At 36.9% G+C, this 19,468-nt stretch overlaps 2 non-coding genes across 2 annotated transcripts; both read left to right on the top strand.

Annotated features, from left to right (window-relative positions):
- Nucleotides 1-521: 521 nt before the first annotated feature.
- LOC115210053 lies at nt 522-627 on the top strand. Its single transcript, XR_003881404.1, has one exon. It is a non-coding gene; the product is annotated as a U6 spliceosomal RNA (small nuclear RNA).
- Nucleotides 628-1,064: 437 nt separating this feature from the next.
- Nucleotides 1,065-1,170, top strand: LOC115210052. Its single transcript, XR_003881403.1, has one exon. It is a non-coding gene; the product is annotated as a U6 spliceosomal RNA (small nuclear RNA).
- The last annotated feature ends 18,298 nt before the right edge of the window (nt 1,171-19,468 follow it).

Below are 19,468 nucleotides of genomic sequence, written 5' to 3'. Positions count from 1 at the left end.
ATGCAATTGAAAAACTGCATTATTTATGAGATGACCCTGTATATATATATATATATATATATATATATATATTGTTTTGCAAGATTCCTAATGTGAAGTCGTGTGTCGAAACAGATATTGTTATATTTCGGGCTGGTCATCTTTTCTTGTCAAATAAACACACGGATTTTATATTCGAGTGAAGAACGAACACATAGTGCCTGTGTATTTTGGCAAGAAACAGTGACCATCCTGAAATATAACAATATACATAGATACATGCACACACACACACACACACACACACATATATAATCATGCATATGCAAGGCGTATCCAAAGCGATATTTATGGATTTGTATAATGCTCACACACGCACACATATGCACACACAAACACAAACACACACACACACACACATATATAATCATGCATATGCAAGGCGTATCCAAAGCGATATTTATGGATTTGTATAATGCTCACACACGCACACATATGCACACACAAACACAAACACACACACACACACACATAGATAAATTGCGCTAGCTACTGTAGTACGTATTATAAAATTTGAACGATAAATTGAAGATTAGCGTGGTTCCTGCTCAAAATGAAACGCAAATTCATGAAGTGTTCCATATTTTTTACCTTCAAGTCGAGGCTCCAGCATGGGGGCAGTCTAATGCCTGAAACTTGTAATATATATATATATATATATATATATTATATATATATATATATATATTGTTTTGCAAGATTCCTAATGTGAAGTCGTGTGTCGAAACAGATATTGTTATATTTCGGGCTGGTCATCTTTTCTTGTCAAATAAACACACGGATTTTATATTCGAGTGAAGAACGAACACATAGTGCCTGTGTATTTTGGCAAGAAACAGTGACCATCCTGAAATATAACAATATACATAGATACATGCACACACACACACACACACACACACATATATAATCATGCATATGCAAGGCGTATCCAAAGCGATATTTATGGATTTGTATAATGCTCACACACGCACACATATGCACACACAAACACAAACACACACACACACACACATAGATAAATTGCGCTAGCTACTGTAGTACGTATTATAAAATTTGAACGATAAATTGAAGATTAGCGTGGTTCCTGCTCAAAATGAAACGCAAATTCATGAAGTGTTCCATATTTTTTACCTTCAAGTCGAGGCTCCAGCATGGGGGCAGTCTAATGCCTGAAACTTGTAATATATATATATATATATATATATATATATACGTGGGTAGATAAGTAGGTATGTAGGTAGGTAGGTAAGTAGATAAATAAAGAAGTACATATCCATGCACATTTTAGACATAGATTGGTTTGCATCAGTATAGAAGTTTGTATACACATACGCACGCACACAAATCCTTACTCGGAGAAGAGTCATACGCACACAAAGCATACGTCGAGAGAAGCAATTCACACGAAGAGTTAGACAAAGCTGTCAGGCCCAAAGATTGACAAACGATAGACAAGAGTTAATGATATCAACTAGATCACAAGAGATTCTACTTCTCAGGTTCTAACTCGTAGATGGTGAGATGATATTGCATGCTGGGATAGAATAATTTACTTGTCGTATGACAAGTGACAGAAGAAGTGGGGAGACGCTGTACGATATTAACAACAACAACAAAAATCAAATTAAAAAGCTATTTAGAAAAACGTAATCAAATTGGTAAGCAGTAATATTCGTTTAACTTGTCTTAAATTGTTTTTAAGTGCATATACATTGGCAAGAACTTACATTACGTTCATATGTAGTTATCTGTGTATATATATATATATATATATATATATATATATATATATTTATATATATATGTGTATATATATGAGTGTATGCATGTGTATATTCATGTATGCGTGTATATATGCTTATTGTAGATACGTATCTATGCATGGTTAATATGTGTATATGAATGTATGTACGTGTATGTATAGGGATGTATACATTTAATTATGTATATGTATGAGTCATTCTAAATACGTAGTTATGCAAATATACAAAGCATGCAGACTCACACACAAGCACATACACACACACACACACACACACACACATACACACACACACACACAACACACACACACACACACACACACCTATGTATCAAAGATTTTCCAAGAATAATAAAGAAAAATTTACAGAGCTTTCGAGAGGTGTATGTTTGTGTGTATTTGTGTGTTTGCATGTGAACAGGTATTCTTTCAATCTAGCTACCTAATATGTGTGTGTGTGTTGCCACCCTGCACATGTGTGTATAAATGCATGCATGTATGAGTGTATGCATGTATGGATATGTTCGCATATCTATATCTATATTTATATCAATCTTCCTCTCTTTCCCTCTCTATCCTCCTTAACACACATATAGTGAAAAGGTTTTCCCACGAGTAAATTTATTTAAAGGATAAATGGAAAAAATCGTTTGAGACCTTTATAAGTTAAAAAAAGGGAAAAATGTGCGTTTTTATGATTTTATGCTACCGGTTTTCACTGTTTAAGGTGATCTAGTCATGCAATAAAAGAATAGAATATTTATTGAATTTAATTAAATTAACTTTTCATAAAAGTAGTTTTAGCAGGTTATATATTTTTTATTAGAAAATTCACTTGATTGTGGATACTGGTCTCTATCTAATAGCCTTGGGCGAGGTCAATATTTGTAGTGTTAATTTTAGTAGCGGCTGTTGTAATATCTTAAGTTCTTTTCGAACAGTGAGAAAGCCAATTTGAACGGTTGGTCGCTATTTTCCGCCCGCATTTATGATGGATTTGACGTTGCAACTCATTAAAATGCTTTTCAATTCGTCTATGAAATAATACTGTCTCACCAGGATACTGAAAGAATCTTCTGGGAACATTTGATACAGTGTTAATGTTTTAGTTGAATGAGGACACTAAATCGCACCTATTTTGGTATATATTGGTACGCATAAAAAAGAACCGTAAGCAAGTGTACAAATTCATAAACCAAACATACAATGTTTGCTTGTATATTTACGTTCATGTCTTTCTAGTTAATGCCCTAAATGCTAATGTAAGAGCATTGTTTGCTGCCATCAAACATTTAAAAATGAAACTTGGAGAACGTACATACACACAAAGATTTTAACTACTAGATGCAGTCATAATGTTCGTTAGTCGAAATTTCTCAATGTACTGTATTAGTACATGAGGCCCTATTGTATGTAACATAAATTACATGAATTGCATCACAACAACAACAACGTCATGAACAACTTCGGTGAAAAAGACGAGCTGAATGATGCAGCCAGAATTTGCATACGACTGGGCATATCATACCATGTCATACATATATACATACACATGCACACATGCACATATATGTGTATATGTGTGTATGTATGTGTGTATATATATGCATATATGTAACCCTGTATATGCATACGTGTGAATGCGTATATATGTGTAGTTGCGTGTGTGTGTGTGTTATCTTAATATGAATATCTCAGAATAATTTAGCTACACCTCATTAATTATCACCTGAAAGTTTGTAATAGTTGACATCTAATTAATAATATTAAAGATTTTAGACACCCATACTCTCACACACAGACACATACACTGTCTGCTTATCTGCTTGCCTGCCTGCCTGCCTGCCTGTCTACCTGACTGTCTGTCTATCTTTCCGCCTGTCTGTCTCTCTACCTGTCTGTCTGTATGTATACCTCTATGTATGTATGTATAAACGTATGCACGTATTCATCTGGTAATGAAGTAAAGCGTCTCTAGGGCAGTGAGATCATCAGTCGAATTTTCATCTCTTCTAACAAATTTATTTAATTATAATTGAGCATTGTATGCTCGCCAGATAGTTCAATAAAATCTAGGATTACAATATATATGTATGAATTTACATGAATATATGCACGGACGCATGCGTATATACATATATGCATGTATGTGAGTATGTATATATATATATATATATATATATATATATATGTCAGTATATATACATATACATATATATATATATATATATATATATATATATATATATATATGAATATGTATATATACTGACATATATTTGTGTCTGTGTATGGATGTATGCAGTTGTATACGCGTAAGCAAATACGCGAATGAAACTAAATATGTGTGTGCATGTGTGTGTATGTGTATGCGTGTTTATGGAGAAACCATTCGCAAGTACTTATTACAGACGTTTGTACTTCTACCCATTTGTTAGTCATTTCGCTCACCCACTCTATGTTTTTCAGTAGCCTCTACTATCTCTTTCTGGTTGACATATATATATATATATATATATATATATATATATATATATATATATACCGGAGTAAACACATAAATGTGAAACAAGGTGGAAAAAAGAGTACTCAAATACCAGTGGTAGAGTAATATGCTTTATTTAAAGCAGCAGAAAATTTAACAAAACCTGTTACTCTGAGTTTCCCGTTGCCGTTCATCGGACAGTTTCTGCTGCTTTAAATAAAGTATATATATATATTATATATATATATATATATATATATATATATATATATATATATTTATGAAATATACGTGCATAATAAAAAATACAATGTGGATAAGCTGGAGATATACTTATTTATTACATATACCACCAAGTATTGGTATAATTAATTGACACTGATTGATAATCAAACACTTTAAAAACTATTGAATAGAAAATTAAGTCATCAAATTGTATCTACGATGTTTATACTTGGTCTTCCTAGCTTACTAGTTAATTATCTTATTATACCTTGAACAGCAGCAGTAGGAATAGTACTCGTTAGTTTAGTCCATAGTTAGTCTTGATGGAACAGACCTAAGCTGTTTCGTCTTATGGCTTCGAGCATCCCTCTTTTCGTTTATCTTGGATTAAACTGTTTTATGAGCCTTTATACTTTACATGTAGGGTATAATTTGAGGGATATTTGCTGCTATATCTCGCAGATCGAATAGTCTGCGTATGTTATTGCCTCCCTGAATGAAAAAGTATCTAACTGTTGAATATTTTTGTTATTGCTGTTTAGCTTCAGGTTACCTCAGATTGATCAGACCTACGAGCAAATGCTCTCCAGCCGTGACTATTTCGTCTAGTTTTTATGAGTATCAAGAACAACGTTGTTCAATAAGTACATTTTTCTCTTAAAAACGTTAAGGTATGGTTTTAGGTATTTGGCTGCTACTTCTCGCAAGTCGAACGACGCTTAAGAGTCCTAAAGATATCCTATAGAATATGGGGAGGACGATCTTCATGAGTTTTTTTCCAATTTTAGCAGTGGCGTATGTAGAAATATTACCAGTGATTTCTGGGCAGCATTTTATTCGCAGAACGATGTGCTTCTGAGGCAGAAAGTACTTTTAACTGTAAACATGAAAATATTGGTATCACTTCGTATACAACGGTGCAATGTACTAAACTACACCATACTGCATAACAAATAGTATTCCTCATTGTATCATATTGCATTACAAAGCATCACACTGCACCATACCACAGACCATGCTAAACCATACAGCAACGTCACAATACATCACACTGCACAAATTAACATTTTAAACTGGAGGTAATGTTGTGTAGCAATCATATCTTTGCAGGCTGTTTTATTGATAGTTCCGTTACTTGGCCTCCAGCCAAATTCTAATCAGATAGACTTAGCGGCAAAAGCTTTTCAAGCTTCTTTCTCTTTTTTTCTTTTCTTCGTGCAGTGCGTAACCCCAAGATTAAGTTTTTAAAGATTGCATTGGTAGGGCAAATGAAGCGAACATGACATGACATCAACTGAGATTGAAACTGGTCACTCTAATTAATTACCTACTTTACTGTTGTTATTCTTGTCAGTAATGCCAAACAACAGAGAGGGTTTTCTCTGAAATAGACACAAAATGCCTCCTTTGTTAGCGTGTTGTTTCGCAGGAGCGCTAGAGACAGATACTAATGACATAGAAATCAAACCATTAAAATTAGCAATAACGCTTTTTATAGTTATATCCGGGAGTCTTTTAATATAATATCAGACCAGACCACTATATTTCCAAGGATAGATCTTGCGGTAACAATTTCTAAAACCAATACATAATAATATTAAGATCTGTTGATGAAAAATGTTCCAACAGCATTTGAAAGGGAAATTTCACTAAGAAGGAAGAAGGCTATACGGACAATTATCATCATGTCGATGTAGATCGGTGGCTTTCGCCGACTATACATTCAAATGGCTACCTATAGAGCTAACCTATCTTACCAAAATTGTTAACTATCGGAGAACATACTTTTTCTTTCTCCACTCATTGACTGTTTCGTTAGGGCCTGAATACCAGTGCCGGTTAAATATCGATAGAAATATACATATATATATATATATTGGGTCATCCCATAAATAATGCGGTTTTTTAATCTTTTATGTATTAAGATAAATAAATTTCTTTTTTTAATCTAAAATATACTCTCCTTTATTTTCTGCAATGGTCTTCCATCTATCTGGTAGACATGCAAGGCCTCTCTTCTAAAATTTACTTGTCCTTGACGAAAAATACTTCTCCAGTACTGTTGTGACCTCGTCTACAGATTTCATAGTTTTTCTGTCTAATTGATTTTAAAGACAGCGGAATAAATAATACTCAGATGGAGCAATGTCCGGCAAATATGGTAGCTGGGGCATCATTTTCCATTCAAACTGCACCACCCTTTGGCGTCTCACTCGCGCTGTATGTGGCCGAGCATTATCCTGATAGATGAACACCTTTCGTCTTGAAATCAAAAATAGTCATTTTTCTTCTAGTGCCGAATGTATATATATATATATATATATATATATATATATATATACGCACGCACGCACGCACACACATACACACACACATATATATATATATACATATACATATACATATACATATACATACATACATATATATATATACACACACACACACACATACATCACATCACATATGATGTGCCATACTTATACACACACCAACTAATACATACTAATACGTACTAATACATACTAGTACATACTAATACTTACACCAACCCTATACATACACACATCCAGACCCCTCCCACACACTTTTAGCTGGTCCCTCAACCCATTTATCAACCCTATTATCTCCCCTTATTTCGCTCTCGCGTCTCATGTTTGATCTTTGACCTCTGGCCGAAATCAGATCGCCATGTTGATTCGTTAGCTACTGCACGCATTTTTTTTCTCTCCTTCTTTCTGTGTTTTTCTCTCTCTGTGTATCTTTCTGTTGAAGAGCGTAGGCGCGAAACGTTAAAGACTTGTTTTATTTATATTTCCTGAGCGCCATACTAATACAATTGTTCGTTTGTTTTCCACCTGCCTTCGTCTTTTGTTTATTTTCATAAAGCTTCCCGTTATATATTATGCGCTCACGTGGTCTCACTTTCATCCTATATTCTACCAATACCACTATCAACACTTACCTCTACCTTGGATTTTCTTTACCTCTTGGATACTTACCATTGGCTGCACCTCTCTTTCGCGGATCAAAGTGACTTTGCATTGATGTGAAATCCTTAAAAAATATACCACGACGTCTACACATTTCTCACCTTGAACTTTCAACCTTGAACTTGTTCGCATAAACTGTCCCGTTTGTTGTATTTTTATTTTCTCTTATATTACCACTTTTTTTACATTCATTTCATGCTTTCCACATTTTCCTGAATTTTTGTTCTCCTTTCCGTCTTTCTTCCCTCTCTGGATGTCCATACTCCGTTTCCTCTGCCTGCACCCCCCTTTTTTTGCCTCCCCCTCTCTCTGCTTCCCTTCTTTCTTTCCCTTTTCCGTTTGCCCCGTCTTTTCTGCCCTTATCGCTTACTTATCTAGTTTTTTCATACGATTATTATTTTTTTGTTTTTTTGAACGTTTGTTTTTCCCCTTTTTTCGCTATCCTTTTTTTCTATTTTTTCATACGATAATTTTTGTTTTTTGTTTTTTTTTATTTTTTCGAACGTTTTTTTCCGCTATCCCATCATGCCGGATCCTAGGTCCAACCTCCTCACCCTCCATCACCGTTTGAAGGATCATCTACGTTCCATTCCTGTATATTGCCTTCAGCCGTCCGTTAATCTCTCTCTACTTCTTTTTAAAAAACCCCGCTTCTCTAGCCATGTCTCTTTCCTAAGCCGCTGCCTACATCACCGACTCATCCCTAAAGGTTTCCGCCTCCACTTCCACCCTGCTCTCCACTCGGATTCTTCCATCTTACCCATACTCCGCACACACATCTTACCGCCTTATGCGGGCCACCATTCGCTCCAATCTCTCCAAACTACATGCCATCAACCGCCTTCTTCCTCCTGCTCTCCACCTTCTTCTCCTCTCTGCCGCCTCTCTATGCTCCAAACACGCTACGCTTCATTATCCATTTGAATCAACTCTTCCATCAATTTCTTTCTGATACCAAACTTCGTAAACTCCAATCACTCCTCCTTCCACCCTACCCGACGCCACTACCCCAACTCCTCCACCACCCTTCTCCCCTCCCGATAGGCTCCATCCACCCACACCTAACCCCACTGCCCCTCCCTACAACCCCTTCTCCCCTCCCGTTAGGCTCCATCCACCTACACCTAACCTACTGCCCCGCCCAACCACCCCCACACACTCCCCAATCCCTCCCCCTCAGACCTCCACGAGACTACCACCCCTCCTACTTCTATTCCACCCACCCCATCTCCACTTCCGTCTGTTGTTACCATTCCCCCCGATTTCCCCTCTCTGCGGCTGAACGCTCCGTCCTTGGTAGGGGTCTGCGTTTCATCCCCCTCACTCCATCCTGCAAGGAATTCCAGACGCGAGTTGATGTCCACAGCTTTGTGCGCCGTGTCGGTTGGGTGCGCATTACCACGACTCGCCACCCCCACCCAACGAAGAGGACGACTGCTTCACTGGCCTGGGCCGCCGACCATCCCCGTGGACGCCTGCCCCTGGCCAGATCCTAGCAGTGGATCTTTTCGCGGGCGCTTGTCAGCGTGCATTGGAGCGGTTCAACTTCTCCAGGCGCCAACGCCGCCTCAACATCTCCCCGGCTGAGCTCTTGGCTATTCGTTCCCTCAACGGCGCGCTGACATTATCATCAAACCGGCTGACAAGGGTGGAGCTGTAGTGGTGTGGCGCGCGGACCTCTATAGGGCCGAGGCTTTCCGCCAACTCAATGACACTCCTTCTATTCCCCTCTGCCCTCTAACCCCACACGTAGCTACCAACAGACGGTATCCTCTACTGTCCAAGACCTCATCTCGTCCTCCCGTCTCCCCCGCACCGCATCCAACCTAATTGTGCGAACCCCACGTACCCCCCCCCATTTACTTCCTCCCCAAAATCCACAAACCCAACAACCCTGGCCGCCCCATCGTCTCCGCCTGTAACTGCCCCACGGAGCTCATCTCTAAATACCTCGACCGTGTCCTTGCCCCCCTAGTGGCATCTCTTCCCTCCCACATCCACGATACCAACCATGCTCTCCGGCTTTTCAACTCTTTCTCCTTTCCTCCCGGCTCCTCCAAAATCCTTTTTACTATGGACATCCAAAGCCTCTATACTGTTATCCCTCACCACGAAGGACTGCAGGCCCTTCGACACTTTCTTGACCTCCGCTCTAACCTGTACTTGACACCTCCACACTCATTCGTCTGGCCGAACTTGTCCTTACTCTGAACTGCTTCTCGTTCGCGGGCGAGTTCTACCATCAGGTCTCGGGAGTGGCCATGGGAACGCGAATGGGCCCCAACTATGCGAACCTGTTCGTTGGCTATGTTGAGGCCCAAATATTCTCTAATTTCACTGGTCCCACTCCTGAACTATATGGTCGTTATATTGACGACATTATCGGTGCCACCTCACTCTCCCGCGAACATCTAGATTCCTTCCTCTCTTTCGTCCAATCTTTCCATCCAGCCCTCCACTTCACTTCCACTATCTCCAACACCTCTGTCTCCTTCCTCGACATTTCGGTTAGCATTCTTCACTCCACTCTTACCACCTCCATTCACTACAAACACACAGACTCACACTCATATCTCAACTTCTCTTCCTCCCACCCAGAACACACCAAGCTTTCCATCCCCTATCCCAATTCCTCCGTCTACGTAGGCTCTGTAGTGACGACCATGACTTTGAGACTCAGTCTCAACGTATGGCTCACCACTTCACCCTACGTGGATACCCCCTCACCACTATCACACCGCCCTTGCCAGAGCACGGTCCGTGGACCGTGTATCTGCTCTCTCTCCCCGAACCCGCCCTGTAGTCTCCCGCCTCCCTTTTCCCCTCACTTACCACCCCCCACGACCCTACGTCTCCAACGCACCATTCTTCGAGCTTTCCGTCATCTCCAGTCCGACCCGTCCACTTCACACCTCTTCCCTAACCGACCCCTCCCCTCTTCAAACGAGCCCACAACCTTCGAGACCTTTTGGTCCATAGCTCCTTCCCCGACCCTACCTCCCAACCCGGCTCGTTCCCCTGCTCCCGCCCACGTTGCCGCACTTGCCCTTACCTCTCCAACACCACCCGCCTCACTAGCACCCACCATCGACCCTATCCCATCATCCACTCCTTCACTTGCACCTCCAGCAATATTATCTATTGCATCTCTTGCTCTCTCTGCAATTCCTTGTACATCGGACAAACGGGACGCCGCTTGGCTGACCGGTTCGCGGAACACCTTCGTGACATCCACCTTGCGAACGACACACCGGTCTCACGCCATTTCCGCTCCACCGGTCACTCCTTGCAACACCTATCTGTGTTCGGTTTGTCCTTACACAGAGGCCATCCGGATTCCCGTTTGCGCCGTGAACAGGAATTAATCTTCTCTCTTCGCTCTTATACGCCATTTGGTCTCAACTCTCCCCCCACCCCCTCCTCATCTAACCCCCCCTCTCCCCCCTCCTCACCTATCCTTTCTCCCCCCGACCCCTATTTCTTCAGTCCTTCATCCTTTCACCCCTACTCCCCTTCCCTTCTTCCCTCTTTCTCCCTCCCTCTTCCCCTCCCTCTGCTCCCTCACTCCCTCTCTCCCCTTCTATCTCCCCTCTCTCCCCCTCTCCCTCTTTCCTCCTTCATCCCCCTCCTCCCCTTCCTCTCCCCCCTCCTCACCTCCCCCTCTTTTCCCCTCCCCTTCTCTCCCCCTCTTCTCCTCACTACACCACATGACTTTACACATCACATCACATATGATGTGCCATACTAATACACACAGCAACTAATACATACTAATACGTACTAATACATACTAGTACATACTAATACTTACACCAACCCTATACATACACACATCCAGACCCCGCATACGCACTTATACTCTCTCACACACACACACACACCTATACATACCAATACGTACTAATACATACTAATACATACTAATACATACACCAACCCCATACATACGCACGTCCAGACCAATCCTACGCACTAATACTCTCTCATACACACACACACACACACACACACACACCCTTATACATACTAATACATACACCAACCCTATACATACACACATCCAGACCCCTCCCACGCACTTTTAGCTGGTCCCTCAACCCTTTATCAACCCTATTATCTCCCCTTATTTCGCTCTCGCGTCTCATGTTTGATCTTTGACCTCTGGCCGAAATCAGATCGCCATGTTGATTCGTTAGCTACTGCACGCATTTTTTTTCTCTCCTTCTTTCTGTGTTTTTCTCTCTCTGTGTATCTTTCTGTTGAGAGAGCGTAGGCTCGAAACGTTAAAGACTTGTTTTATTTATATTCCTGAGCGCCATACTAATACAATTGTTCGTTTGTTTTCCACCTGCCTTCGTCTTTTGTTTATTTTCATAAAGCTTCCCGTTATATATATATATATATATATATATATATATATATATATATATATACAACACCTAGAAACCTATTAAAATTAAAACTATTGTCTACCTCACAGGAAGTATTAAATTGGTTCATAAATTAAACAACAAGAAAGTAAAAAAAATATGCAAATAGATATTGATAACTACTATTCATCTATTAACCCTATATTGCTAAAGAAGAATCTCTTGTTTCCTAAAAAGCATTCAAATCTTAATATGAGCGAAATCAATGTAATATTAGAGGCTAGGAAATGTTTCGTACAATTCGATAACAAATACTGGGTAAGGAAAGACACTGATAATAGCTGTGACACAACACTGGGATCTGCTGACTCAGCACAGGTTACAGATTTGGTGAGAATATATGTCATTTAACTTAGGCAAGGAATTTCCGGAACTCAGAGGTCTATACAGGGATGACGCGCGTTTCATCCTGGATAACCCCTCTGATAGGATACTAGAAATATATAAAAAAGATTTTATACATATTTCAAGAATATAGGGCTATCACTATCGAAAAGGAACATAACTCTGTCAACTTCTTGGACATTAACCTAGATCGAGAAACAAGTATATATAAACCATACCATAGTAGTCTAAGGCACTTAAACTTAAATAGTAACCATCCAAGAAGTATTACACATAAACTAGTTGAAAATATGTCAAAAAGAATTTGAAATCTCTTGGTGGATGAGGAAATTTTGAAATAGAATGTAGATTATTATAACATCACAGATACAAACAAAAATTAAAATTCTATAGGCCAAGCGTAAATTCAAGATTTAAGAACAATACACCAAACAAGATTCGGAATAGTGATATTAACATAGAAATAAATAGATATAAAGATAAAAATATTTAGGTCGAATAGAATATAAATCAGGTAAGAATAATATAAAGTAAGAACATCAAGAAACAGATAGAAAACGGAAATAAATCAAACACATATTACAAAGATGTATAAAAGTAAGGAACTGTTAAAAATCAAAGATAAGACTATGAGGATGATGATAATGATAATAGTAATAATAATAATAATAATAATATAATAATAATAATAATAATAATATAATAATAATAATAATATTATTATTATTATTATTATTATTATTATTAATATTATTATTATTATTATTATTATATTATTATATATTATTATTATTATTATTATTATATTATTATATTATTATTATTATTATTATTATTATGACTATATAAATACAAACCAGAATAGGTCAGTAAACAACTAAAAGGAAGAAATTGAAAGCTGAACGGTAATATTCTTAACAATTCTGTAAAAGATTACACTCCATGCATAAATATAATTAACCGCAATAAAAATCATGCTAAAAATAATCTTTTCTACTCTAGGCACAAGGCCGAAATTTTTGGGAGGGGTCCAGTCAATTAGATCGACCCAGTACGCAACTGGCACTTAATTTGCCGATCCCGAAAGGATGAAAGGCAAAGTTGACCTCGGCGGAAACATGCTAAAGATAATATAATATAGTTCATAATACCCTTTGCAAAGCAAATTAAGACCAATATAATAAAATTATTCTACGAAGAGGCCTGTAAGGATTTTTCAGAGAAAAATAGATACCATAAAATAATAAACTCGCACAAATTAAGGACCGGTTTTTGCATATCAAAATACATAACACAAATTATTGCTGCACAAAATACTAAAAGATTAAATGATTTCTATAATAATTCGAGTAAAGAAGATAAAAATGAATTATTTAATGACCGAAATGGCGAGAAATTCAATGATAATATGAGGTACACGACATGAGAAGTAAAGGAGGTAACTCTTAGGGACTCGCTGCTAGAATCTAAACATATAAACATACAATTTATAAAAGGAAGAAGCAATAAGCGTAATACTAACAACAGAAACGATAATATAAATACAAATATTAATAATACAAATATAAATACCAGTATTTATAATAGCAGCAACGAATATAAAAAAGAAAACGACAAAAGTATTAAGGTATGTAAGGTAAACCATGACAAAGTGGATAGATTAATAGTAAAGACTCTTAACATAGAAAATGAATATAACGAAGATAACTTTGAAGACAATACAAGCACAGCATTATTAGTGAGGAAACAGAAAACGCTCTTAAAAACAAAACTTGTGTTTGTGCCAAAGGAAAACGATGTCCATTAAATTCTTATTGTAGGGAAAAAGGTTTAATATTTGGGTGTAAGGTAAAATCTGAGGATTACTACTATATAGGTTCTATGGAAAATTACATAAAAAGGATGAATTAATAATGGAAACACCTTCAGGGATAGGAAAAAAGAGGCTAGCACCAGTCTATGTAAACTAATTTGGGCGATGTGGGAAATAATTAGCCGAGGAAAATCTGATAACATTGGGAACAAAAGATCTGAATTTTGCGCCGAGGAAATTTACCGGAATCTTATATCAAAACACAAATTAATCAACAGCAAGAAATAAAAGGACACTGTTAAGTTCATAAAGTTAAATATACATTAAATATATATTAAAATAAATATAATTAAATAAGCAGTGTGAATAATAATTTATAATACTTAAGGAATATTCTTTTACTCTTTAATCTTTTACTTGTTTCAGTCATTTGACTGTGGCCATGCTGGAGCACCGCCTTTAGTCGAGCAAATCGACCCCAGGACTTTGTAAGCCTAGTATACCGGTCTCTTTTGCCGAACCGCTAAGTTACAGGGACGTAAACACACCAGCATCGGTTTTCAAGCGATGTTGGGTGGACAAACACAGACACACAAACACATACACACACATACATGTATAAATATACATATATACGACGGGCTTCTTTCAGTTTCCGTCTACCACATCCACTCACAAGGCTTTGGTCGGCCCCAGGCTATAGTAGAAGACACTTGCCCAAGGTGCCACACAGTGGGACTGAACCGGGAACCATGTGGTTCGTAAGCAAACTACTTATCCCACAGCCACTCCTACACCTACAAATAATGAACAACCTTAATCAATTTTTGAACATTATTGGGTTCTCATCAGAGGCGTCGACATCATCCTGACAGTCTCCACATTATTATTCTTATATTTATGCATTTACACATTATTATTCTTATATTTATACATTTATGTTTTCTTATTCATATTGAAAATATTTATATATTCGTCTAATATTTCAGAACAATTTCTAAACCAATGTATCTTCTAATTATTTATATATATGTTTTCTGAATATCCGCATGTTTTCTTTAAATCGGAACAGGTTTCCTGTAAACTACTAATGCAATAGTAGTCGGGTTGATAGATATTCCTTGCTTTCAACAGTTCTCGTCCACAATTGCAAATATTTGTATTTGTTGGTCCACTCAGTATTATGTCATGAATGTAACATTGAGTAGAAACATCTTTTCTCTTCAGTGTAGCAAAAATTGAAACTTGTATTGCAGACGAAAAGGCTGTATGTTCCATAATGAAAGAATTTGAGAATCTGAAACAAAGGAAATGGAAGAAAAAGAGAAACACATGGATAGCAATAAATAATTTCTTATTGCTGCCATAAGTAAGAGACAAGAGGCAGAGAAAACTAGAAGTGAGAGAGAGAGAGAGAGGGAGAGAGAGGGGGGAAGAGGAGAGAGGAGGAGTATAAGAAGGATTTCGGTTGTTTCAAGATGATTAGCAGAACATCAGTCAGAACAATGAAGAAAGGAGACAGCAGACAAAAGGAGAAAGTTGAGAAATAAAGACGGCAGACACAGGAAGAATGGAAAAGGCTGGTGGTTGCTGAAGAAGAAATAAAGTCCCACAGATAAGATGCTTTACAAAATCATGTCTCCATATGTTACCATTTTATTTAAGAGACAGAAATAGTTAAGTTCTACAACAACAAACACTTCCGCCTTCCGTCTGCTGCCTTCTCGACTTCCATAACGGCCACCCTTTGGAATTCCACAGACTATTGGAGAAGATGATGGTGAAGAAGAAGGTGAAGAAAAAGAAGAAGAAGAAGAAGAAGAAGAAGAAGAAGAAGAAGAAGAAGAAGAAGAAAGAAGAAGAAGAAGAAGAAGAAGAAGAAGAAGAAGAAGAAGAAGAAGAAGAAGAAGAAAGAAGAAGAAGAAGAAGAAGAAGAAGAAGAAGAAGAAGAAAAGAAGAAGAAGAATAAGAAGAAGACGAAGAAGAAAAAGAAGAAGATAGTGATGATGATGAGGAGGAGAATAACGATGATGGTTATTACGATGAGAAGGCGGAAGCAACATATGTTACAAAAGTAGAATTGGATAACAAGGTCATTTCTTCCGATTCTAACAGTTTCCTGAGTAACTATGACATATAATTGAGTAATTGTGAGTTGTGAACGATGTACCAGTTGTTGAGATGTTTCAAGATTCGAAACCACTTTCAGAAGAATTGAATATCGTATTATGTATCATCCGTACTTTTTCACAACAATACGTGCTTATGGACGTGTGTGCATATATGCTCGTTATACACAAAATGCTTATGCACTTTCAACACAAAGATCTGTTGTGTCTTCTTTAAATTTTCACTCCCTTCCTTAGTTCAAATATGCATTGCATTGCTTTTAAAGCAATCACAACTTCATATATATATATATATATATATATATATATAATATATAACAATTGCAGCGTGGAAGGTGTTTGTAAGCCATTTAAGAAACACACCAAAGCCGTTCGATTCACTTCAACATTTAAGTTTAATTTGTCAAAATATTTTCGTCGCTAAAATCCGCGACCTGTTCACTGACAAAATCCGGATGCAGCACGGATTTTTGTCAGTGAACAGGTCGCGGATTTTAGCGACGAAAATATTTTGACAAATTAAACTTAAATGTTGAAGTGAATCGAACGGCTTTTGTGTGTTTTTCTTAAATGGCTTACAAACACCTTCCACGCTGCAATTGTTTTCGTTTCAGCACACAATCTCAGATCAAATTACTTGCTATGCGAGTACACATCCCTATATATATATATATATATATATATATATATATATATATATATATATATATATATATATTGGCTTGCTCGCTGTGCCAGCGGGGTGGCGTCATTTGAAGGCTAAAACAATGCGAAGCGCATTGTGACCAGCGATGTGTAACAACATGATAGCCTGGTCGGTCACGGTGATCACGGTGATATATATATATATTAGAGTCAGAAAAAACAATTTGCCGCAGGAAGCACTTCTAATGACTGACAAGGGAGACTAGCACCCTACCACAAGCGAGGCAGATCCACATCATCGATGATAAAGTGAGTTAGTTTTAATCCTCGGCAACCGAGTGAGAGTCACTGATGAGAATTAATCAAGTCCGAAATCATCGATGATAGGGATCTATCTAGCTTGCGGTAGGGAGCTAGTTTCCCTTGTCAATCATTAGATAAGTGCATCTCGTGGCTGAGAGTTCTGATTCTTAATTCTAGCAATAGTGTTCCTAACTAGTAAGTGCCCTTACTCACATTAATGACGTCTATACTTTGTGCCTTTTGGTTGTGAATTTCGAAAAAGCCACTTTAATAATAATAATAATAATAATAATAATATAATAATAATAATATAATAATAATATATATATATAATATATATATATATATATATATATAGATATATATATATATATATATATATATATATATATATATATATATATATATATATATTAGAGGCTGGAACTAAAGAATACAGAGTAAAAGTAAGTATGACACAACAACAGTTTATACTTTACCCTGTATTTCGGCCTTAAGACGCCTTTGTCAACAGAAACTGGTGGATAGAGTCTTGCTGATATCGCTTGTGGGAGGACATTGAAAGTTTCTGATAGATCAAAGATAGCATCGATTTATAACTGTTGGAATAGTTACAAATTCTGTGCCTATGTGAACACATTGCGTAATAGCAGAGTTGAAAAACCTTGGATATGAAAGAAATTTGTGGAAAAGGAAAAGTCAATTATTACAAAATCCACAAAGGCAAATATTTTCAGATAGTCTTAAGATTTTTGTAAGAACATAGACCTGTTTGAGTTGTCATCAATAATATAATGGAACGAAAGCAAATTCTGCTAGTTTTCCAATTCAAACCAATTGCAAGTGTAGTACAACAAAATGGAAATATAGAGGCCAGGTTGTTTTTAATAAACAGTTAAACAAGGAAAACCTTTGGAATTTTTTCTAAGGAAGGATGCTGGTGTGTGAGCGATAGGTGGGTTAGAGCAAGTTTTTGTTGATGCTCATTTAAATGGTCCAAAAATCTGTCAGTTACTTGAGAAAGGTCTATTATCCATCGGAATTGATATGAACAATTTTCTTGAAAATAGAAATCCATACAAGGCAAACCAGAATTTAAAATCCCAGAAAAGATTTCACGGAACCAAATCTTAGAATTATGTGTGTTTATGGTAATTGTCAATCACCTAGCCTTTCAATTCCGTAAATTTTACTTTTAATTTTATTTTAATCGTACAAATATTGTTTTCAGACATTTTTACTTTCTTTTAATTTTTTTCCAAAATCATTATATTTTTACTTTATGTGGACTGGATTTACTATGATGGATTTGGGAACTATAGCGACTATACTACGGGGTTTTCATTGCAGTACACTATTATTACACCGTATGTAGTTTTAATCAGAGATCATACATAATACTATTGTAGGTGAAAGTTAAAGCTATATGCTAGACTTTCGCAACGTGGTACAATATCTTGTTGAAATTGTTTGAAGTACGCTCAAAATGTTCCATATTAGCAGCACTTGTTCATTTTGAACCATTCAATAAAATGTAAAATCCTTAAGTTGGGGGAAAACATGTTCTCAAACTTGGAGCAATAATGATTAATGTTGCCATCATATACGTCAAAATAAAAATTAACACAGACATGCGCGCACACACACACATACACACACAAACACACATACACACACGCGCACACACACACTCACGAACATACACACACGCGCGCGCACTTAGTGAGCGCGTAGCCCTTCTGGCTTTCTCGAAGTTTATTAAAAAAATTGTGCCGAACTCAGTTAAACTTCCAGAATTTTCTTATAATTATATTATAAATGTAACATTTTTACTGCAAGACAAGCTTCTAAATACTGCCTTTACAAATGACAAAAAAATAGTTTTTCTATAGAAAACTTTGTGAAAAGAATGTCTGTCGTGTGTATATATATTCATGCGATTGTATGTGTATGTGTGAATGTATTTGCGTATATATATGTGTGAATATTTTATAGAATTTGGTACAAGGTTTACTAACTGTGAATGTATGTCTGCATGTTTTACATAAATAAGACAATGTAAATCTTATAATAACTTTAAATTGAGCCCCAAACTAATGATTTCATCGACTGGAAAGTAGGATGTTAAGGGTTGGGGTATATTACTGATTTATTTATAAACCTTTTTGACATTTAAGAAAAACGATATAAGAAATATTTTTAACTTGAATATGATGAGGATTGCTTTCAGAATATATTTTGCAAACATATTTTTTTTTAAATGGAATATAATTTGGTAAAGAAAATGCTAACCTTT

The sequence above is a fragment of the Octopus sinensis genome, linkage group LG3 (genome assembly GCF_006345805.1).
Source record: "Octopus sinensis linkage group LG3, ASM634580v1, whole genome shotgun sequence".
In the NCBI taxonomy this organism is placed as follows: domain Eukaryota; kingdom Metazoa; phylum Mollusca; class Cephalopoda; order Octopoda; family Octopodidae; genus Octopus; species Octopus sinensis.
This window is presented reverse-complemented; position numbering and strand designations above follow the sequence as displayed.